The sequence below is a fragment of the Chiloscyllium punctatum genome, chromosome 21 (genome assembly GCF_047496795.1).
Source record: "Chiloscyllium punctatum isolate Juve2018m chromosome 21, sChiPun1.3, whole genome shotgun sequence".
In the NCBI taxonomy this organism is placed as follows: Eukaryota; Metazoa; Chordata; class Chondrichthyes; order Orectolobiformes; family Hemiscylliidae; genus Chiloscyllium; species Chiloscyllium punctatum.
This window is the reverse complement of record NC_092759.1, coordinates 2,999,560-3,019,951: the sequence shown is the minus strand read 5'-3', so window position 1 is coordinate 3,019,951 and position 20,392 is coordinate 2,999,560. Positions and strand designations below refer to the sequence as shown.

General features: G+C 44.5%; 1 protein-coding gene across 1 annotated transcript in view; it reads right to left on the bottom strand.

Moving 5' to 3' along the window:
• Positions 1-20,392, bottom strand: part of ap1s1 (adaptor related protein complex 1 subunit sigma 1) — a 44,101-nt gene that overhangs the window by 11,614 nt on the left and 12,095 nt on the right. The window lies entirely within an intron of this gene.

Here is a 20,392-nt window from a genome sequence, read left to right as displayed (position 1 = left end):
TTCTCCCGATCATGGGAGCGTTTGATGGGGGACAGTAAAAAAGTTGTCTTATTTCAGTTTAAGAGTAAAGAGAGCTTTTTTTTTGCTCAGTTTAAATGAGTAGAGGGATTTTTACTTTTAACTATTCTGTATCTAACCCTGTGCTGTCCCCATCCTGCGAATGTTTGATGGAAGACAGTGTAGAGTGAGCTTTACTCCATATTGATCTCCGTGCTGTCCCTGTTCTGGGAGTGTTTGCAGAGGACAACCCAGAGTAGATATCACTAACTTCGATAAACAACAAATTCAGCAAAATTACTGAATGTAGGAGACTCACTGAAAAGCTCGCTAACACATTCAGATAGTTGAAGTGCTTCACAGAACTGAGTTTAATCTGACTGCAATGACTCATATGAGCAAAAGCAATTATTTAACAAATCCCAACATACTTCCATGCAGAGATTAGATTCCCTACAGTGTGGAAACAGGCCCTTCGGCCCAACCAGTCCACACCAACCCTCCAAAGAGTAACCCATCCAGACCAGTTTCCCTCGGACTAATGCACCTAACACTATGGGCAATTTAGCATGGCCAATTCACCTCACCTGCACATCTTTCGACTGTGGGAAGAAACCACAGCACCCAGAGGAAACCCACGCAGACACTGGGAGAATGCGCAAACTCCACACTGACAGTTACCAGAGGCTGGAATCGAACCTGGGACCCTGGTGCTGTGAGGCAGCAGTGCTAACCAATGAGCCACCATGCCACCCCATGAGCTGAACAACCAGTTAATCTGCATTTTGCAATATTGCACAAGTTAGCTGCTATGTGTTACATTACGACAGCAACTGCATGTCAAAAAAAGGGACGATGCACTGGTGACACAGAGTGCTGTAGAACTCCCTCGGATTGCGAAAGGTTCCAGCACAAGTATTTCTTGATCGTTTTGCGGGAATGAATTCAATAAGAGCTCAAAAGCTAAAGATCATTCCCCCTTTTTGAATCCATGCCAAAAGAAAGGAAGGAAACATTCAGCACACACAGTTTTAGGCTTGTCGCTTACTCATCCACTAGAAGAACCCGAGGAGGACACGCCTGGTTGATGTACAAAGGTCGATCCACAAGACATCAGCCCAGAGCTGTTCAAAAGCAAATTCTGTTTACAGAAGAAATATTAACCTCCAGTAACAATGAGGTCAATCATTCACCCTACTGCAAAAGGGGTGGATGCCCTCAAGGTTTTACTTTTTGCAATTCTTAACAAAAATAACTCCCATGTATTGCACCAAAGCTTCAAAAGTGGCTTCCACTCACAGAAGTGAACTCAGAAATACGCCATTCAGCCCAACTCCTCCGTGCTGGTTTTCACTCAACGCACATGCATCTCGCCTGTCCACACTCCAATCACCCCAGTACTATCTCCTTCTACTCCTTTCCCGCTCTCATCTTGTCACCCATTGAAATGGACGGACACCAGTCGCTTCTAACTGCTTTCGGTAGTAGCAAACTCCCCATTCTCAGGAAGAATCTGTTCCTGAATTGCCGATTGGATTACTCTGCGTCCATCTTATAGTGACGGCTCCAAGCTCTGCTCTTCCCCACAAGATGAAGGAGCAAAAGTAGACCATTTGGCCCATTGAGTCTGTCCTGCTATTTAAAGGTAGGGTCCTGGGGAGTATTGCCAAACAGAGACCTTGGGAAGCAGGTTCAAGTTCCTCAAAAGTGGAGTCGCAGGTAGACAAGGTAATGAAGGTGGTGCTGCCACTTTACCACCATCTCCACTCCCTTACAAAAAGTCTTTCTGAATGCTTAAAGATCTCTTTCCCGTCGTCTGCCTGCCTCCTTTCACGACTGCAAAATGTGGCCGAGGTGTATTTTTAAAGAAGGAGGTGGATAAAGTTTATCTGGCTCAAGGAGAATCGAGGGATACGGGGGATGGAGGGCAGGATTCTGGGGGATTGAGCTCAATGATTGGCCATGATCCTACTGAATTGTAAACAGAGGGGCCGAATGGCCAACTCCTGCTCTTATTTCCAGGTTTCTCCACCTAAAGGAATGGAGACTCAGCCTGTCAACCCTTTCCTAGGGAGCATACACATGCTCTTTTATGATCAGCCTTGCAAATCATTTCCACAAATCCTCCTCTTGGCAACCACACGGGGAAAAAGAAACTCATCTGGTGTGGACACTTTGGTAAGTCAACCTGCCACTGTTACCCGGCCCATGCTGACACGCAACTCCAGACCCACAGCAATAAGGTGAGTACTGAATGTCCTCACAGGATTCACAGTAAATCTAAGTTCGCCTGTTTCACCCACATTCCAAGAAAATAAATAATCAAAACCATTTGAGTCCTACCCATCTGTTTGGGTAAACAGTAAACACGAAGGGACTCAACATGAAAGGGACCACTTCTGATGTGCAGAGCCAGAGTTTGTCCCTCTCCCACCATTACCCAAACTGTTTATTTCTGTACTCATGTTTTCCTACATAATAGTGCTCATCAGTCAGCACTTCTTCCCCTTTGTTCTTCCATGGGACGTGGGCAGTATTGGGAGGGTGTTGCGCCTGTCCCAAATTATCTTTGAGGCTGAGCAGCTTGCTTGGCCATCTCAGAGTCAACCACATCGCTGTGGGTCTGGAGTCACACGCAGACCAGACCGGGTAAAGACAGCAGATTTCCTTCCCTAAAATGGGCACTGGTGAACTAAATAGGTTTGCACGGCCACCGTGATTGACATGAACTTGGAAACTGATGTGGGATTGAAACCGCATGCCTTCAAAGTTTGTCTGTCCAAGGGGATTATTAACCAGTGGCTTTACCACAATTTCCCAACTATTGCTAAGCACTTTGAAGAAGCATTAGCTTCTGATCTGTAAGAGGCCTCACCACAATCTCTAACCCCATCTTAGAAATATTCTCCAGGCTTGGCAACCTCCTCCGGCCCCCGACACCCCTCCCTGTCCCTGTAAGCTCCTCCGGCCCCCGAAACCCCTCCCTGTCCCTGTAAGCTCCTCCGGCCCCCGACACCCCTCCCTGTCCCTGTAAGCTCCTCCGGCCCCCGACACCCCTCCCTGTCCCTGTAAGCTCCTCCGGCCCCCAACACCTGTCCCTGTAAACTCCTCTGGCCCCCGATACCCCTCCCTGTAAGCTCCACCAGCCCCTGACACCCCTATCAAAACAACCTCCTCCAGCCTCGACACCTCTCTCCCATCTCTGTTAAATCCTCCAGCCCCTATGACCTTGTCTGATCTTTGGACTTGTCCAAATCTGGCCTCTTCAAATCATCCATATTCATACTTTCACGTTTGACAGCTGTCAAGAAGCCAAAATATTTCTTGACCATAAGATATAGGTGCAGAATTAGGCCATTTGGCCCACTGACATTGTTCCACCAATTGATCATTGCTGACATGTTTCTCAATCCCATTCTCCTGCCTTCTCCCCCTAACTCTTGACCCCTTTAATAAAGAACCGAACTCTGCCTTAGTAAAGACACTCAATGACTTGGCCTCCACAACCCTCTGTGGCATTGAGTTCCACAGAGTCACCACCCTCCGGCTGAAGAAATCCCTCCCCTTCTCCATGCTAACGGGTCAGTCCCTTTACTCCGAGGCTGTGCCTTCCGGTCCTAGTCTCTCCTTCTGATGCAAAGATCTTCTCATGTCCAGTCTATCTAGGCCCCTCAGTATTCTGGAAGTTTCAATGAGATTCCCCCCTCATCCTCCAAAACTCAATCGAGTCCAGACCCAGAGCCCTCAACCGCTCCTTATATGACAAGCCGTTTATCTCCGGGATCATTCTTGTAAACCTCCTCTGGACCTCCCCTTCAAGAGCAGCACATCCATCTTTAGATATGGGGCCCAAAAACTGCTCCCAATATTCCAAATGCCAGAGCCTTATACAGCCTCAGACCACCTCTGCTCTTGTATTCTAGCCTCTTGAAATAAATGCAAACTTGCATTTGCATTCCTGACTGCCATCTGAACCTACATGTTAACCTTAAGAGATTCCTAAATGAGGACTCCCAAGTCTCTTCGCCTTCAGATTTCTGAAGTCTTTCCCTATTTAGAAAATAGCCTACATCTCTATTATGCAGAACCTCACACTTTCTACATTCCCACCTGCCATTTCGAAGCCTATTCTTCTACTCTGTCCAAGTCCTTCTGCAGCCTCCCGGCTTCCTCAACATTAACTGTTCCTTCACCGATCGTTATGTCAACTTCAAACTACAATGCCTTCAGATCCTTTGTCCAGATTGTTAGTGTATAACACGAATAGTTGTGGTCCCAACACAGACCCCTGCGGAATATCACTAATATCTGGCTACCATCCTGAAAAAGAGAGTTTTATCCAAATGTTTTACCTTCTGCCAGTCAGCCAATCCTCTATCCACGCCAGTACCTGATCCTTAATAGCATGGGCTCTCATCTTATTTTTCAGCCTTGTGTGCGGCACCTTGTCAAAAGCCTTTTGGAAATCCATATTGATCTCTCTCACTAGGTCTCTGACTAACTTGCATGTTACTTCCTCAATAACACACACCTGATTATCAATACCATGCTCACATGGATCAGATTTACGAGAGAGGAAGAAACCAACAATCAACTCCCATTCCTGGATGTGATGATAGAAAGAACACAGAACAGTGAATGCACCACAAAAGTGTAAGGAAAGCCACATGCACCTGAACTACAACAGTAACCACCCAAACACACTTAAGAGAAGCTGTATGAGGTCCCTGTTCAAAAGGGAAAAAATGAGGACAGTAGATGCTGGAGACTTTTTGTCCCTGTTCAAAAGGGCTACACTACACTGCAGCACTCCCGATCTACGAAGGAAAGAAAATCTCTACAGAGTATTTGCCAACGGATATCCCCTTCACTTCATCTGCAGATACCTAACAGACAAATAATGTGACAAGGACATGCCACAACCTAACTCACTAGCCATGCTACCTTACATAAAAACACATCTTGGAACTGACAGCCAGATCTCTCTGACCACTGGATTCATGACAGTCCACAAACTGACAGCCACACAGACCACAACTCACCAGAACAAAAGACCCTATACCCATCATGTGCAAGACTGATGTAATTTATAAGATTCCACGCAAAGACTGCATGAAACACAATATCGGACAAACAGTCAGACAACTAGAAATCAGCATCCACTAATACCGACTAGCCACTAATTGCCACGACCAGCTGTCCCTAATAGCCACACAGACAGATGACAGGGACCACAAATTCGATTGGGACAACACAACAATCATATGGCAAGACAAACCGAGGACAGCCAGAGAATTTCAGAAAGCACGGCACTCATCCACAGACTCCATCAACAAGCACATAGACCTAGACTCAGTATACCGGCCACTACAACAAACAACTGGAACCGGCAACTGTAAGCTGTAGGAACGGAACCAAGTACATTCTAGAAGACACAGGACAGCAGCAATTCACAGGAGGCTCTAAAAGCACTGAAGATGTCAGCTAGACAGGGGGTGAAACGTCTGCAAACCAACTTCCCAGCTTGGTGAACATACCCACAAGTAGTACCCAAGCTACAAATCTTTACACAAACCTTGAACTCCTTAATAAAGCTAATTCAATTCAAAGAACTCTAATTGATTTGTCAGGCATGTCTTCCCCTTGATGAAGCCATGCTGACTCAGCCCTATTTTACCATGCACTTCCAAGTATTCCGCAGTCTCTTCCTGAAGAATGGAGTCTAAAATCTTACCAACGACCAAGGCCAGGCTAAGCTGCCTATAGATTCTTGCCTTGCCTCCCTCCCTCCTTAATCAGGGGTGTTGCATTACCCATTTTCCAGTCTTCTGGGGCATTCCTTGACTCCAGTGATTCCGAAAAGATGATCACCAACACCTCCACAATCTCTCAGCTATCCCCTTCAGAACTCTGGAGTTTGGTCCATCTGGTCTGGGTGATTTCACCACCTTCAGGCCCAACAGCTTCCCCAGACCTACTCCTTAGTGGTGGCCACTACACTCACCTCTGCCCCCAACTCTTGAAATTCTGGTTTGCTGCTGGTGTCTACCACTGTGAAAACTGATGCAAAGTACCCTTCAGTTCCTCTGCCATTTCTTTCTTTCCCTATTACTACTTCTCCAGCCTCATTTTCCACTCGTCTCTCACTCTTACTTTTAGTATCTCAAAGAAACTCTTTGAAATCTTTATTTACACTTCTAGCTAGCTTACTCTCCTGTCACATCTCCCAGTTTCTCTTCATTTAAGACACTCGGAAATCTACGACTTTAAACACATTGGTCACTTGTCCCAACATCTCAAGCACTTTGATGCCCTCACAGGGATATACATCTGACCATGCTCCAGCTGTAACTTAGCCTTTTTGTTCATGGGAAATGGGTATCAGTGGTTGGGAAAGTACTTATTACCCATCCCCAACTGCCCCTAGAGAAGGTGGTGGGGAGCTACCTTTTTGAACCACTTTAGTCTACAGGAGTTGGGGACACCAACAATGTTGTTAGGAAGGGAATTCCAGTGACATTGAAAGAACTGCTGATATAGTTCCAAACTAGTGTGGTGCTTGACCTGGAACTCGTAGGGGAAGGGCACCTGCTACCCTTGACTTTTTAAAGGTGGTTACTGTTGAATGGAGGGTGTTCCTTCTGGGCGCTTTCTCTGTGTTAATCAGCAGATTTTGTGCACAGTAAGATTAATAAAACACAGCTGTAGACTATTTATAAATTCACCTGACTCTGTTTTATGAAGGGCAAGGGACCCACAATTAATCAGTAACATTTAGTCACTTATTAGGGGCAGAGTCCATTAAATACAGCATGATTCTCATGTTGCAAGGCTTAAATGTAATGAGGGTGGCGCACGGTAATAATGCAAGATGGAACGCAGTCCATTGTGAATAATCCTGTTTGTTCCTCCCGTCTGCTGGCGTTCCACAAATTGAAAAAAAAAGAAGCAGGGGACATTTGCTTTAATAGCATCGGTACTTTCCCTGAGAGCAGAGAAGGGGAACTTCAGTCTTCGGCACAGTCACAGTCAAGGACATTGGTCTGAACAAGCGGAACCACGGTTCTCTTGAAACCTCGCCAATTCCCACGAAACGAGAAACAGCATTTCCGTTTACTTTCTTTCGTCTGCAGAGTTGGTTAATTGACGGGAAATTTTACAGGGCTGTTTGCGGTGGCTGCCTCCATAACTCAGAGGCGCACCTGAAACTGAGAGAAGGGCACATCGCTCGATCGTTTTTCCCCACTTTTTAAATGCAAAAAACACACCTCTCTTGGCGTATTTTGTCGCAAAAGGAATTTTGCATTTGATTTTTGAAAAAACAAGATTGCAGTTTTAACCAAACGTTTTTGCACATCTAGCTGCTCAGACTCTGCTTTCATCAAAGTCAGAGGAATTTAAAAAGGATGAAGGGAGGCCATTTGGCCCATCGTATCCAACAAGGAGCCATCCAGCCTTGCTCAATCTCCAGCTCCTGCACTTTTTTTCCTTGCGGGTTATTTCATTCCAAATGCATATCAAAGTACAGGCTAAACATGATGAGGGCTTCTGTCTTTCACACAGCGAGTTACACAGCCCTATTTCTCTCTTATGTCCAGGGTCCATTTCTGTGGTTAAAGGTTTCCCAACAAAAAGGAATACACCCTGTGTGTCTCTGGACCCCAAAACATTTTGTACATTTCAATCAAACCCACACCAAAAAAAAACCCTCTTCCTTTCCAACTTCTTCATAAATCTAAATATCTCCAGTCCTAGTGACAAACCCGCAAATCTTCTCTATACTCTCTCATGTGACCTCACCTTTTCTTTACGCAGAGAGTGGTAAGGGCGTGGAATGCCCTACCTGCTAATGTAGTCAACTCAGCCACATTAGGGAGATTTAAACAATCCTTAGATAAGCACATGGATAATTTTGGGATAGTGTAGAGGGACGAGCCTGAGAAGGGCCTGTTCTGCATGTATTGTTCCCTGTTTTATGTTCTACAGTACACAGTATACATTTACATAGCAACAAAAATGGAGAACAAGCATCACAAGACTTGTCATAAAGAAGGGAAAAAGAGTCGAGGGAGAGACACGTTAAGGGATGTGTTTGAAAGTTTGGTCAGAACGGGTTTTAAAAGGAGGGAAAAAGCAGAAGAGTTAGATGGGGAAACACCTGAGATTTTAACCCTGGAACATCAAACACTGAAAAGGAAATTACAAAAAGCAATTCCAACGAGGGTTGAGAGAGACATGGATAAGGTGAACATTTGTTACCCAACTGCACTTGAACAGAATGGTTCATTGGATCATTTCAGAGGGTAGTTAAGAGTCACTTACATTGTTGAGAGTCTGGACACCATTAGCAAAGTGAAACAGATGGAATTTTACAACAATCAATAATAGTTGCCATGGTCACAGTCACAGACTAGCTTTCTAGGTATTTACTAATGAACCTGCTCAGAGATGTTATGATACCTCTCTAGAGCAGTTGGGACTTGAACTCAGTCTTCTGGCTCTGGGGTTGGGATACTACACCACAAGAGCCCAAGATTAGCTTTCTATCCCAAATATCTTGATTATGTAGATTGTTCAACCAGAGGGGAGGCCATATTGGATTTGGTACTTGGTAACAAACCGAGACAAGTGATGGGCTTGTTAGTGGGTGAACATTTTGGTGATGGTGACCACAATTCTGTGACTTTTACCTTGGTTATGGAGAGAGATAGGCGCGTGCAACAGGGTAGGTTTTACAATTGGGGGAAGGGTAAATACGATGCTGTAAGACAGGATCTGAGGAGCATAAGTTGGGAGCATAGGCTGTCAGGGAAGGATGTCGTGGAAATGTGGAACTTTTTCAAGGAACAGATACGACGTGTCCTTGATATGTATGTACCTGTCAGGCAGGAAAGAGATGGTCATTTGGGGGAACCTTGGTTGACGAGGGAGGTTGAATGGCTTGTAAAGGGGAAGGAGGAGGCTTACATAAGGTTGAGAAAACAAGTTCAGACAGAGCATTGGAGGGATACAGGATAGCCAGAAGAAAGCTGAAGAAAGGGATTAGGAGAGCTAAGAGAGGGCATGAAAAATCTTTGGCGGATAGGATCAAGGATAACCCCAAGGCATTTTATGCGCATGTGAGAAAAATGAGAATGACGAGAACAAGGGTAGGTCTGATCAAGGACAGTAGTGGGAGACTGTGTATTGAGTCGGAAGAGATAGGAGAGGTCTTGAATGAGTACTTTTCTTCAGTATTTACAAACAAGAGGGACCGTATTGTTGAAGAGGAGAGTGTGAAATGGACTGGTAAGCTAGAAGAGATACTTGTTAGGAAGGAAGATGTGTTGGACATTTTGAACAACTTGAGGATAGACAAGTCCCCCGGGCCTGACGGGATGTATCCTAGGGTTATGTTGGAAGCAAGACAGGAAATTGCAGAACCGTTGGCAATGATCTTTTCGTCTTCACTGTCAATGGGGGTGGTACCAGGGGACTGGAGAGTGGAGAATGTTGTGCCCCTGTTCAAAAAAGGGAATAGGGATAACCCCGGGAATTACAGGCCAGTTAGTCTTACTTCGGTGGTAGGCAAAGTAATGGAAAGGGTATTGAGTGATAGGATTTAGGAGTATCTGGAAAGGCACTGCTTGATTGGGGACAGCCAGCACGGATTTGTGAAGGGTAGGTTTTGCCTTACAAGTCTTATTTAATTCTTTGAGGAGGTGACCAAGCATGTGGATGAGGGTAGAGCAATGGATGTAGTATACATGGATTTTAGTAAGGCATTTGATAAGGTTCCCCATGGTAGGCTTATGCGGAAAGTCAGAAGGCATGGGATAGAGGGAAATTTGGCCAGCTGGATAGAAAACTGGCTAACCGGTTGAAGTCAGAGTGGTGGTAGATGGTAAATATTCAGCCTGGAGCCCAGTTACAAGTGAAGTTCTGCAGGGATCAGTTCTGGGTCCTCTGCTGTTTGTAATTTTTATTAATGACTTGGAAGAGGGAGTCGAAAGGTGGGTCAGTAAATTTGCAGATGATACGAAGATTGGTGGAGTTGTGGATAGTGAGAAGGGCTGTTGTCGGCTGCAAAGGGACTTAGATATGATGCAGAGGTGGGCTGAGGAGTGGCAGATGGACTTCAACCCTGCCACGTGTGAGGTGGTCCATTTTGGAAGGACAAATAAGAATGCAGAATACAGGGTTAACAGTAGGGTTCTTAGTAAGGTGGAGAAGCAGAGGGACCTTGGGGTCTATGTTCATAGATCTTTGAAAGTTGCCACTCAGGTGGATAGAGCTTGTAAGAAGGCCTATGGTTTATTAGCGTTCATTAGCAGAGGGATTGAATTCAAAAGTCGTGAAGTGATGTTGCAGCTGTACAGGACTTTGGTTAGGCCACAGTTGGAGTACTGTGTGCAGTTCTGGTCGCCTCACTTTAGGAAAGATGTGGAAGCTTTGGAGAGGGTGCAGAGAAGATTTACCAGGATGTTGCCTGGAATGGAGAATAGGTCGTACGAGGATAGGTTGAGAGTGCTAGGCCTTTTCTCATTGGAACGGCGAAGGATGAGGGGTGACTTGATAGAGGTTTATAAGATGATCAGAGGAATAGATAGAGTAGACAGTCAGAGACTTTTTCCCCGGGTACAACAGTGTGTTACAAGGGGACATAAATTTAAGGTGAAGGGTGGAAGGTATAGGGGAGATATCAGGGGTAGGTTCTTTACCCAGAGAGTGGTGGGGGCATGGAATGCGCTGCCTGTGGGAGTGGCAGAGTCAGAATCATTGGCGACCTTTAAGCGGCAATTGAATAGGTACATGGATGAGTGCTTAAGCTAGGACAAATGTTCGGCACAACATAGTGGGCCGTAGGGCCAGTTCTGTGCTGTATTGTTCTATGTTCTATGTAATCAAAGTTTATCAATGAATTGAATTTAAATTGCAACTTGAAATGGTAGAGTTTGATCCTATGTCTCCAAGGCATTAGACTGGGCCTCCAGGTTATTAGTCCAATGGCATAACCATAACACCAGTACCCCTCTGATTTACTGACCTGCCGATTATCATTTTCCTCTTCGTGTGAGCTTCTTGTGCATAATTTGGCTGCCATGTCTGCTACATGACCAAATGAGGCTAGAGTGTTTGGTGGACTGTTAAGTGCTGAGATTATGGAAGGTGACATGTAAATTGAAGTTCCTTCTTTCTTTTACCCACAACATCTTCATAAATTCTCTCATATATAAATTACATTAACACATACAAAAAAACTAGCACGTTGCAATATAGCAGAAGCTGCAGAACATCAATCGGGCTTGGGTTGAGAAGTGGCAAGTACCATTTTCCCCACTCAAGTGCAATCACCATCTCAGACCACTTGGCCTGTCATACCCAACAAGGTGGCATCCAACAGAGAATCCAACCATCATCTTTTGACAATCAATCAATGGCACTGCCAGTACTAATCCCCCATCAATATCCTAGAGTTTCGCATTGATTAGAAAGTGAACTGGGCCAGTCAGATGGCTACAAGATCAGGTTGGGGACTAGGAATTCTGTGGCTAGGAACTCTCCTTCTGACTCACCATTGCCATCTGCGAGACTCAAGACAGAGGGGTGATAAGATACGCTTCACTTACCTGTGTGCCACACCAAATATTTGATAAGAGCTGGTCGAGTGCTAAAGGATCTGGGTCTGCGGCAGATGGTGAAGTAACTAATGAGTGAAACATACATGACCTGATCCTCAAGCTACTCATCACAGATGCATCTGTCCATGACACCATCAAGCAGTGATCACTCCTACGAAGCTTCATCAAGACAAAATCCCATCTTCACACGGAGGATACACTCCATGTTGTATGGCACTACCGCTGTGTTAAATGGGACCGATTTTAAACACAACCAGCAACTCAAGACTGGGCATCCAGGAGGTACCGTGGGCTATGAGCAACAGCAGAACTGTATTCTAATACAATCTGCAACCTCATCGTCCAGCATATGTCCCACTTTGCCATTACCATCAGCAAGGGTTCAATGAAGAGTGCAGGTGGTCATGCCAGGAGCAGCACCAGAAATAGCTACAAATGAGCCATCAGTGCAGGTGGTAAAGTGGTTAGCACTGCTGCCTCATGTGCCAGGGATCCGGGTTCAATTCCACCCTCGAGCGACTGTCTGTGTGGAGTTTGCACATTCTCCCTGCATTTGGGTGGGTGTCCTCTGGCGTTCCTTTCATAGTTCAAAGATGTGCAGGTTAGGGTGGATTGGCCATGGCAAATTGTCCAGTGTCCAAGGATACGCAGGCTAGGTGGGTTAGCCACCGGAAATGCGGGGTTACTGTGATGGGGTGAGTCTGTGTGGAATGCTCTTCGGAGGGTTAGTGTGGACTCGATGGGCCAAATGGCCTGCTTCCATACCGTAAGGATTAGTGAGTTTTGAAAAGATTTGTAGTTCAGGTTGAGGGTCTGGATGTTGGTTTGCTCGCTGAGCTGGAAGGTTCATTTTCAGATGTCTTGCCACCATAATCAGTAAGATCATCAGTGAGCTCCTGGTGAAGCCTTTACCAGAGGCTCACTGATGATATTATGATGGCATAATGTCTGAAAACAAACCTTCCAGCTCAGCGAGCAAACTTACATCCAGGACTGTAAAGATTCTATGAAACTTGGTGAAACTGCAATACAGAATTGTGTGTGTCAAACAAGTATCAGCAGTAAGTGATTGACAGAGCTAAACAATTCCACATTCAACCAGTCAGATCTAACCTTTCTAGTCCATTAGTGGACAATTAAACAACCTAATGACAGGGGAACCCACCACATCAGTGCAAAAGATGAGACTAAAGCCTTTGGAGCAGTCTTCAGCCAGAAATGCTGAGTGGATGATCCATGTCAGCCTCCTCCAGCATCACAGATACCAGTCTTAAACCAATTCAATTCACTCCACATGATAGGAAGAAACAGTTGAAGGCAATGAATACTGCAAAGGCTATGGGCCCTGAGAATAGTCCAGCGATAGTACTGAGAATTGGGGTCCTGAAATCTCTACTTAGCCCCTAGCTAAGTTACAACAGTTGTTATAACATTGAAATCTACCCAGTAATTGGGTAAGTCACTCAGATGTCCAGTACACAAACAAGCAGAACAAATCCAACCTGGCCAATTACCACCATTCTCTGGGTAGAAGGATTCTTAACTTCCCTATCAATTTTATTAATCTTTATTCTATATTGGTGTGTCTCAGGTTTGGACCCTTCCATAACGTTCCTTTGTCAGCCTTCATCTGGGAATATTTATAGTCCCGGAACTAAATAGTTCATCTTCGTGTACCCTGGGGATTCCTCAATCTCTATTCCGTCCCTAGTTGGAGTCATGCTGCTTTAGGAATTACTGAACAATCTCTCCCAGTCTTCTGTTTCAAAAGAACAAAGTCTTGCCCTCCCATTCTCCTGGGAATTAGAGCAATTAAAATTTGCCATCATTAGTGTAATCTTATTGCCCAACATGCAAGTGACACAGAGTAAACTCTGTTCCCAATTTGTGACAACCACCGCTATTGGGATCCCAAAGTGTTCACTCTTTACAGCAAGAGATCATTAATGAAACTCACTCTGTGCCAATCGACCTTGTTCTGCACTGGGACTCAGAAGCCTGCACTATCCAGTCCAATTCTTGAGCACAGTAGCCAGCACACAGCACAGCAGGTAGCACACTCATGTCTTGGTCAGAAAGTCCTGGCTCAAGTCTCATTCCAGAAACCTGCGCACAAACTCTAGACTGGCCTCAAGTGAAAGCAAAAATTCCCACAGCACTATTTTGAAGAGGAACAGTAGAGCTGAGGAATGTTCATCCTTCAAACAACATCACTCGAAACAGACTTCAAACAACATCACTCGAAACAGATGGGTGTATGGTTTTTCAGACATTGCTGTTTGTGGGTCAATGCTGCATATAAATTAGCTGTCATGTTTCTGCAATAGTGACAAGACTTCCAAAGTACTTCACTGGCTGTTAGGGGTTTTGTAATGCTCCAGCCTTGTGAAAGTCTCTATAAGAATGAAATATTTTAAATATTCTATCTAAATAACAGTGTTTGTGAAGACTTGGAATTATATAGTCATACAGGACAGAAACAGACCCTTCACTCCAACTCGCCCATACTGACCAGATATCCTAAATTAATCCAGTCCCACTTGCAAGCACTTGGCCCATATTCCTCTAAACCGTTCTTATTTATATACCCATCCGGATGCCTTTTAAATATTAGAATTGTACCAGCCTCCATCACTTCCTCTGGCAGCTCATTCCATACACGCACCACCCCAAAAAGTTGCCCTTCATGCCCCTTTTAAATATTTCCCCTCTCACCTTGAGCCTATGCCTCTAGTTTTGGACATAGTACAAGGAAAGAGCTTAATGTCCAACTAGAAATATTTCACTTGAATTATTGAATCCCGACAGAGCAGAAAGAAGGCACCAACCCTCTGAACTTTATCCCACTCAGACCCAGCCCTAACTCTGTAACTCTATTTTCCATGGCTAATCCACCGAACTTAAACATCCTTGGATTTTGGGAGGAAACTGGAGCACTCGGAGGAAACCCATGCAGACACGGGGAGAACGTGCAAACTCCACACAGACTGTTGCCCGAAAGTGGAATTGAACCCTGGGCCCCTGGCACTGAGACACAGTGGTGCTAACCACTGAGCCACCATGCTGTGCCACTCCAAATCACTCCCAACCTTCAATCTCTCACTGTAACAACTTGCATTTATAAAAGTACCTTTGATGTGGAAGGACTCCCCAGGGATACAGTCAGAGGGGTACTGATTAGTTGGAAAGTTGACTTAATAGTTGAGATGTTGCCATGGAAGAAGTGATAAGAACTATTAGTTCCCCAAGCTAACAGGTCATTCAAAAAAAGTTCAAGGCTTGAACTTTGCAGAAAATGGGTCGCTGCGGTATGAATGCATGTTGCTTCCAGAAAGCTCAAATGGGCCATGCTACAATTTCAACCAATAAGCCAAAGTTGGTTACCGATCAGCGTACTCCAGATTGTTCAGCAAGTACTGCCCATACACAAACTCCAATGGCAGACTTTCCGCTCTGAGGCTTGCTAGCACAGGCTGGTTGAGCAGTGTCTGTACTTTGCCCTTCACAAAGACCCAAAGGAACACAGGGCTTGATTCAATTGGCTATTCGCTGGTAAACACAAACAATTGCCCAAAAGTAAAAATTAAGAAGTGCTAATTTGCATGAGCAAAGAGAGATAGGAATCGAGCAGAACCAAGGCTACTCTTCTTGACAGACGTGGTGCTCACGTCTGAACATTTATTGTCTGACCCCATTGCAGACGCCTCAAGGCATCAGTTCTAAGTAGGACAGAGGAACTATTTCTGGTGCATGCCTCACTAGTTCAAGTCCAGTTTAATTTATTGCTACCTCCAGTTATAACTTCTAGGAGGGTTTCAATTCACAGATGGTGTCCATCAAGCAACAGTCCAATTTATCCCTCTGTGACCTAGAAGATAAACATACTGTTGTGTGCGAAACACAGCTGAATAGCCCATAGAAAACAGAAACCCCAAACGGCATATATAGGTCTCACAACTTGCTTCGTTGCCTGGGAACTTCGTGGAGAATTATACACATTCTCCAGGGGAGGGAATGTTTGGTTCAAGGTGGGGGAGCTGGGGTTAGGACTTGCAAGTTTGAAGGGTTTTCTCCCTTGCAAAGGTCCTGCTTGACTGATACCTCCTAATCTTGCAGATGCATGATAAAGCCAAGCACAGATTACATTAGAATGATTTTGGTACAAAAGGAGCTGAAGGTTATTATTAAACTGGAGAGGGAACAGTAAAGATTTGCCAGGATGTTGCCGAGAATGGAGGGTTTGAGTTAGGAGAGGCTGGGACTTTTTTTCACTGGAGCATAGGGGTTAGAGGGGTGACCTTACAGAGGTTTATAAAATCATAAGAGGCATAGATAGGGTGAATAGCCAAGGTCTTTTTCCCAGGGGACGGAATTCCAAACTTAGAGGGGCATAGGTTTAGGGTGAGAGGGGAAAGATATAAAAGTAACCCAAGGAGCAACGTGTTCACACATAGGGTGGTGTGTGTGTATGGAATGAGCTGCCAGAGAAAATTGTAGAGGCTGATACAATTACAACATATAAAAGACAACTGGATGGGTATATGAATAGGAAGGGTTGAGAGGGATATTGGCCAAATGCTGGCAACTGGGACTAGATTAATTTAGGATACCTGGTCAGCATGGACGAGTTGGACCGATGGATTTGCTTCCCTGCTGTACAATTCTCTGACTGTTTTTTTTTAAAATACATTTTTATTGGAATAATAGATTTTTTAATATTACAAAACAATACAATTCAAAACAATACAAAAAAAAAGTAAAAAACCCAACCTACCCTCATGTACCAATGTATAAACATATATAGAATCAACTCTCTGACTCTAATCTTCACTTCACTTGCTCTTTTGATGCTTACAAAAATAAATCAAATTGCTCATTAAAGCAATGGAGGGCCAAAGGTGGGGCAGTGGGAAAGAGCAGGCAGTCTCCAGCTCCAACAATGACATTGGAAATCAGAGGAAAACAGCAAATGGGATGAAGGGAGGTCTGGGAACTTGCACATAGCATAAATGGATAGATTGGGTGAAGCTGACAGGAACCATCAAGAGAGAGGAGGACACTCAAGACGGAGAATGGAATGGAAGGAACAGCTGATGGGAGCGAAATGGGAAAGGGGGCGGGAGGCAGCTTGCACAGAGCATAAACGCAGCCTTACGACAGATGGGCCGAACAGCCTGTTTATGCTCTTGCAGACTTGAAGCAAACACAGGAGGAGCCTTTGTGCTTAATTCAATTATCTAGTAATTATTTTAATTTTTCAAGGGTAATTACTATAATAACGCTACTGCTGGCATTTGGACTGTTGCAAACTGCTTAACTGTCGTTCTGCAGTGCGTGGGCTGAAAAGATGTGAAGTTAGCTGAGTCGAGGGATACATGGTTGGAAAGTTGAGAGTCAAACTGCATGGAAACAGACCCTTCAGTCCAACTAGTCCATACTGACCATAATCCCAAACTAAATTTGTCCCACAAGACTGCGCTTGGCCCATATCCGTCCAAACACTTCATATTCATGTTCTTATCCAAAATGTCTCTTAAACGTTGCAACTGTACCTGCATCCACCACTTTCTCTGGCAATTCATTCTACACACAAACTACTCGGTATGAAAAAGATTACCCCCATCTTTTTCAAATCTTTCTCCTCTCATCTTAAAAATCTGCCTCCTAGTGTTAAACTCCCCTACCCTAGGGAAAAGATACCTGTCATTCACCTTATCTAACGCCCCTCATGATTTTATAAACCTTATTAAAGTTTATAACCTCAACCTCCTACTCTCCAGTGAAAAACAGGCCAGCCTATTTTTATATCTCAAACCTTCCATTCCAAACAACGTTCTGGTAAATCTTTTTGAACCCTCTCCAGTTTAATAATATCCATCCTATAACGGTGACCAGAACAGGACACAGAACTGCAGAAGAGGCCTCACCAACATCCTGTAGAACCTTAACCTAACATCCTAACTCCTATACTAAAGGTCTGAGCAATGAAGGTAAGCATTCTAAACACCCTAACTACCTTGTCCACCTGTGATGCAAATTTCAAAGAATTATGTGCCAGAACATTATTGTAGTCTAGAACAGGACCATTCAGCCCCTTGAACCTCTTCTGGCTGATTTTCTACCTCAGTGTGATCTTCCCATACTATCCCCAAAACCCTCAATATCAATAAAAAAAACTATTCTTCTTCCTTGAATGCATCCAATGACAGTTTTCACAGCTCACCGGGATAAGAAATACTAGAAATGCCACTCAGTGAAAACATCTCTCCTCACCCCAGCCCTAATGGTTTCATAGGAACATAGAAATTAGGAGCAGGAATAGGCAATTCAGTCCTTGAGCCCACTCTGCCATTTAACTTGATTGTGGCTAGTTTTGTCCTGGTCTCAACTCCACTTTCCTGCCTGGTCCCCATAGCTCCTTATACACTTTTCATCACAAACATATTTATTTCTTTCTTGAATCTGTTAATTGATTCTGCTTCCACTACACTCTGAGCAGTGAGTTCCACAGATTCACAACCCACTGAGAAGTTATTTCTCCTGATCTCAGTTTTGAACCTATCTCCTCTCACACTATATCTATGACCTCTTGTTCGAGACGGTCACACAAGGGGGAGGATTAGTTCATCATCCACCTGATCAATCCCTTTTAGCATTTAATATACCTCTGTCAGGTTCTCCTGAACTCCAGCGAGTACCAGCCTAAGCTGTTCCACCAGTCCTCATGTCATTAGGCCAAAACCAAGTGTGGTCTCAACAAGGGCTAATATAATCATAACAGCAATTGTTTCGCATTCCCCACCCCGTTCACATGTTACATTCAGGAATGAGGCTTTCAAGTCCAGATGGTTTTATTAATTGAATGTAAATTTAGGGATGGCACGGTGCCTCAGTGATTAGTACTGCTGCCTCACAATTTCACCCCCAGTCAATCATCTGTGTGGAGTTTGCATGTTCTCCCGGTATCTGCATGGGTTCCTTTGGGTGCTCCAGTTTCCTCCCACAGTTCAAAGATGTGCAGGTTAGGGTGGACGTCCATGTTAAATTTTCCATTGTGTCCAGTAATGTGCAGGCTGGGTGGATTAGGCATGGAATTTGGGAGGGGGCGCGATTCAGTGTCGTTTTGATGGGCTGAATGGCCTGCTTCCACACTGCAGGGATTCTATGACGAAATTCCACCAGCTGCCATGGTGGAACTCAAACCAATGATCCCAAAATGTTAGCCTGAACTTTTCGAGTGACTTCACCATGTTGCCACCCACTCCCCACAATCTATGTAATTCAGGTGTCATTGGGCAAGAAGCAATATCTATTGTCCATCCCCAGTTGCCCTGGAGAGGTTTGTGGGGATTAACATTTCTGAACCACAGCAGTCCAGGTGGGATAGCACACCCACAGAGCTGTTAGGGAAAGGTTGACCCAACAGTCTTGAGAGAAGGCTTTTTAAGAATCTTTCTCATGCAATCGCAAATAGGATAGGAAAAAATCAATGAGAGGTGAATTGTTTGGAACATAACATGGAGCAACCCTTGGAGCCTGTCCACCCAGTTAACATGATCAGAGTGGATCTCATCAAGGATTGATATTGATTAGATTATTGTCACATGTACCTACGAACAGTGAAAAGTTTTGTTTTTGCATAGAGTACAGGCAGAAATCTACCATACAAAGTGCATTCGCGTACTAGAACAGAGTGAGGAATACAATGTTATGGCTGCAGAGAAGGTGCACAAAAAGTGAGATCAACATTAATTTCAAATTTGAGAAGTCTGATTCAGAAGCCTGATAACAGTAGGGAAAAATTTGTTCCCGATTCTGTTCGTCCAAGCATTTAAGCTTTAGTATCTTCTCCCCAATAGTGGTTGGGAGAGATTATAACTGGGGTGGCAGGAGTCTTTGATGATGTTGGCTGCCTTCCTGAGGCATCTCAGCCATAACTCCACTTTCCTGCCTGTTCCCGATAACCCTTCAACCCCCTTTACTAAATTAAAAATCCATCTTCTCCTTAAATTGCGTGCTGGCATCCACCACAGTCCGGGGGAGTGAATTCCACAGATTCACGACCCTTTGAGAGAAGTATTTCCTCATCATCTCTGTTCTGAATCTGCTTCCCCTCATCCCAAAACCACAACCTCTTGTTCTAGATTGCCTCACATCTGTGGTAAATAGCAGTTCGGTCAACAGTAAGGGGGCAACTGAATGCAACAGAATTCAGGACAGGGTAGGAGACACTTTCTATTTTTAAGTGGGCTCTTGCTGTGCATCACTTCCTGTATCCCCAACAATACTACAAAAGTACTTGGATTTAAGAAGTAGGCTATTATACCACAATATTGAATGCATATTTTCAAAGGGAAAATAGCTGGAGAGAGACATGTTTGGACAGAGGATTAGGGAGGCTGCAGAATATAACTGATGAGAGTTCACATCAACAATCAAGAACAGGTTGGGTAGGTAGTCAAAGGCAGCAGGGAAGTAAACGGATATGGGCACAGGGTGGGGACGAGGGATTAGGTTACTGCTGAAACAGGATAAACACAGACAAACTGCAAACGTGGATCAGTCAAGCCCAAAATGGCCTGATTAACTTTAGCCTTGATAATGCATAGGTGCCAATGTCAACCACAAATTGACACAGGTCCTAGGCTCGAACAAACACAATGAATGCTGGAGAAACTCAGCAGGGTCTGGCAGCAAGAAAAAGAGTATGAACATGAGAATCCAGCGTGGTTTTGAAATGGAAATGTTTTAATTATTTACGTCACCCTCCCCAC